The sequence below is a fragment of the Hipposideros armiger genome, unplaced genomic scaffold (genome assembly GCF_001890085.2).
Source record: "Hipposideros armiger isolate ML-2016 unplaced genomic scaffold, ASM189008v1 scaffold_1130, whole genome shotgun sequence".
Taxonomy (NCBI): domain Eukaryota; kingdom Metazoa; phylum Chordata; class Mammalia; order Chiroptera; family Hipposideridae; genus Hipposideros; species Hipposideros armiger.
Genome location: NW_017732480.1, coordinates 161,376 through 166,197, shown reverse-complemented (window position 1 = coordinate 166,197; position 4,822 = coordinate 161,376).

Here is a 4,822-nt window from a genome sequence, read left to right as displayed (position 1 = left end):
TTCTATTATGCTCAAGGTACCATCATGCTGCCCCTGGAGAATACAACAGTGTGTTCTTGCCATAGCGAAGTTAACCACCCACCCCAAAGTGTTTTTATGAATTTCTTCCAAGGATCAATAACCAGCCTGTGGGATTATTCCCAAGTTCTCCACATGGGAATGTAGATTAGTCCTTAATGGGAAGCTGCTTATGCCCTCCTAGCCCCTTGCAGATACTGAATAGTTTGTCCATGAGCAGTCCCTTTGAAAGACAAAAAGTAGGTGCTGCCTTCCATAAGCACACCCAAAAGATGGCAGGTGGAAACAATATTGGTATGCATATATTTCCAGCCAACAGTAAGGATTTCCCATACCCTTCCCTTGATGAATAAATGTCTTAGGCCAACCTTCCCCAAGACACAGATGTAAGTGGCACAAGGAAATGCAGGATTGGATGGCCAAATAAACTGAGAAGCACTGCATAGACATTCCACTCTTAGTCAAAAAAGCACCTTTGCATATTAAAGGTTCTGCAAAGTCCTGCAGTAGCCAATGAAATCCCATACACAGAATGAGAAACTACTGATATAAGTCAATCCAAGCCTTTTGTTATTACACCTTTACAGACTTTGGGCTGTGTTGGGCAGAATACGAGGAATCAGTGACAGAGCTTTAACCCGAACCTGGGTAGTACAACAGCTTCCTCCTGTGGTGAGCATTCTGTTTTTCTAAGGAGATATTCTACAGTTTGAGACTCTGTGGGAGGGTAGAGCAGGACTGGGAGGCTTTCTAAAGAGGAAAGCATAACTAGGAAATGGTTCTCTGACTCTTGGTGAGGTGAACTGTCAGATGACTTTTCTCTGATTAGAAATGAGTCTGAACTTCCCGATGGCTCAAAATCCAGAAGTGAGATGTGATTTCTGGAAATACCTATAACCTCTCTGAGGCTCATAGTTCTTAGAACCCCCTTCACAGGATTGTCTGAGGAACCAAATGAGAATTATATATGAAAAGCACCTGGCCCATAGTCAGTGGGATAAACAAACAAACAAACAAACAAACAAACAAACAAAAAAGAGTCAGCCAGGAGTTGAAAAATCAGAAAAACTAAAAACCATAGGAATTTGTATTAAGCTGGAGGGCGACTTCCAGAACAGCAAAGTAAAGCATTCTGTGGACCCCCTTTCCCAGTGAAACAACCATTACTGGTAAAAATGATCAAACAACCATTAAACTCTGGAAATTGTCTTAATGGCATGCAGCAATGAAGAATGATTCATTCAAAAAAATATAGTAAATCTTAGTAAGAACAGCAAAAGTCCTTTAGGTTTTAACGGTGCTAAAAAGTACTTGAGCCACAATTTGCTCCCTCTTCCCACCCCTCTCTCAGTGTGACAGCAGCTCTATTGGGGGTGGGTTATGGCCAAAAAGCTGGGGTCCCCTCTCCCCCCATTCATACTCTAAGACTGCAGTATCTCCCTTTGGGATACAGAGCAACAGCACTTCTCATTCCCCCAGCCCGTAGCTTTGTTGCAGAGGCTAAATTCCACGTGACTGCAATGGAGAAGGAAGAGGCTCTCTTTTTCTGCTCAGTTCCTGTTGTCGGGCAGAGACTCCACCCAGGTGCGACCAGCCAAGAATACGGGAGCTCCCATCCCCTCATCCCACTCCTCACAGGGCAGAAGTGTTCCGCCAGGAAAGGCGAGCTTAGAAAACCAGAGTCTACCACCCCCAACCAACCTCTTACTACTTTAGTGACCAAATTTTGGTCTTCAAATACCATTTCCCACTGAAAGGAACCAGGGCTCGTTGAAGAAGTGTGTAGGGACCAGGCCCACAGGCAGACGAGTGGGCAGATAGTCAAGGTCTCCGGGCTCCATGGGAACACTGCAGACAGCCAGTTCTGTACGCTGGACAGCAGTCAAGGTCTCCCGACTTCTTGGGACTCTGTGTGCATGGGAGTGGGCCTGCAGGGCCTGTCAGATGATTTCTCCCGTGGAATGCTCTTTGTTTGGACCTGTATTACCTTGCTTCTTCACCTGAGTGAGGATCATGACCTTTCGGCTGGCTACCACAGGAGACTCTCCCGCGTCTGTAAGTCTCAATAAACCTATGTCCGAACTCAGCCACCTGGTGTGTTTTTTCGGTTTGTGGCTTCTCAGGCATAAATCTTGGAACAACTCAGAATCAGTCCAAACAAAGCGGTTAATTCCATATCTGTAAGTAAGCTTAGAATATGGACAAGTAAGCTCAGACTATCTTGTCATACCAAAATGCGAGGAAACCATCGAAACCTATTAGGGTATTTTAATGGGCTCAGAAGGCAACTAAAAGAAGCCTGTGGATTTAACTGCCAGATTATAGGAAATATGGAGGACAGAAACTATTAAACAACACCATGGAAATGAAAATAGCAAAATCCAGACTGGGAAACTGCAAAGGACAAACAACCCAGTTTCTTCAATCAGTAAATTACATGAGGAAAAAAAAAAAAAGAAGAAAAGAAAATGGAGGAAGAATCTATAAATGGACTTAAGAGATATATGAACCAATCACAATATGTGAACCTTAATTGGATCTTGATTCAAACAAACTACAGACAGTCTGTTTTGTTCCCTTCAGATGTGAACGAATTTCTGTTGCCACGGTTAAACTAAATAATACCAGTCCCTCAGCAACACGGTTCCAATTTCAGTTACCACAGTATACACGTATTAACTGTGAGTAATTGCATAAAGTACAAATGTCGCTACCAGCTCTTCAGTCCACAAATCCCTATAGAGACAATGGTTTTGCATCATGCTCAGCGACCAATTTGTCATTTCTTTCAAAGTCTGTTGGTGACCAGCCACTGTGCAACTGTTATCTAGTACACACACAACCAGCAAAATGTGGGGAGTGTGTGGTTTGTGTTGCCTCCTTGTCTCTCAGTGATAAACCCACATGACATTTTACAAAAATAGAGAATCAAGAGGGAATTGGCCAACAGAGATAAAAATGTAGCAAAGAAACAAAACGTGATAATGCTGGAAGTGCAATTCAAGTTGAATGTAAAAGGAGTTACAGAACAGCTGACAGTGGGACCATTCATGCTATTATACGCCATTCAAGAGACTAGATATGCAGCCTGAGAAACTCAGTGAAGGCAAACTTAGCGACAAAATGGAAAAAAGTGGTTGTGACAAAAAAAACAAAGATGTCCCAGCGGAAGTGACATCAGCAAAAATCTTTACATGAAACAAACTCATCTTCAAGAGTTGTTCATAACATCAGAGGCACAAAGGATAAAATGTTGGGAGCTGATCCAAACGTAGGCGTATGACAACTTGCCAATACACAGAAGAGACGCTGTCTTCACATTGTAAGTTGCAAAACCAAAAGAAGGCAAGCATTGTTCAAACTATTCTTCTTGATTTTTTGCTTCTGAACATTTTTTTATTCACAACCAGGATTATGCAGAAGCAACTCAATTCATCATTTCCATCAAAACAAGTCTTAACATCACTGTTTTAAAACAAACTGTTGAAAAGAACACATACAACGAGTGCACATTTTATGCTTCTGTCATCGTCTTTCTCTTCACTCCCTGCTTTCCGACCTCTGGAGGGAAATCACTAGTGAGTTAGTTGCTTTGCTCTCAGTAATCTTTGAGACTTCTTTTCTTCTGATTCTTCATCACTGTCTGATGAATAGGTTGTGGCCTGTTCCTCTCCGAGTTCCCCCTCAGTACTGGTTTTTAATGGCTCCATCACCTTCTTCCTTCTCATCATCACTGCTGGGGTCCTGGTTGGGGGCGCTTGGCCCCTGCTGGTTCTGCTGGTTCTGCATCTTGTTCTGCTTGACTGTCATCTTCTGGTGAGATGACCTCAAACGTTTGTCTTCTTTCTTAATCTTTTTGGTGTGTTGGCATTCAGGGTCACAACCAGCAATTGGTCAGATTCTAACCTTCTGTGTCCCCAAGTATCTATTAGCAAGTGGCAGGGCCACCTTTCTATGTGTGGCACAGTTTATAGAGTGAGGTCTAAAGGTGAGTTTGGATTTAAAGATGGCGTGTCCCTGTAGACCAGTGTCTTCTCTAACAAACAGGTGGATGTGGTTGCCCTGCACGGGGCTTCATAGACATTGAACACTTCACTGCCTACACGCAGGGATAGGCTTCCATCTGATCACATGACTATCCAAGCACTGCTTTCTTTAATTTCATTTTCTTCTTCCTGCATATCCTGCAGCTTATAGTATTTTCTACCTTTAATTTTAACCTGGTTCTATCTTCCTTGTCAAGCACATTCTCGTTTTCAAATTCATGTTCATAATAACTGAGGATCAAAAGGTTTGGGTTCTATGGCAAGAAATTTGGGTAGCTTAACAAAGTACAATTCATTTTGTAAATCAGAGTTGATACTGGGAATTTCTACTTCTATTCTGGTTCCAGAAATTGGCTCTTCCCCGTGCTGATCCGAAGGCAATCCACATTCATAACAGGCTGTCCTGCAATAGTGTTGATTGTCATCATCACTCTCTGAATAAATGTCATCGGTGTCTCCAAACAGATCCATGGTTCCACTGTAATCTGAGGACGTACCCAGCTGGTAATGATGTCTCTCGAGGGAGTACAATGAGGCTGAGTCTCCGCGTGTTGGTAAAACTGTAAATTGGATTGAGCAGCTGTGGGAAGGAACTGCTGGGGTGAAGAACTGTTCTATTCAAACTATTCTTGATAAGTATTTCACAAAGAAATAAAACACTTTAATTCTCAATGTTTCTAATGTTTTAAGTTAGTGTACTAAATAGTTTTACTAGTTTTTCCATTTTCTCATATATTTATAACCAACAATTTTTTTTT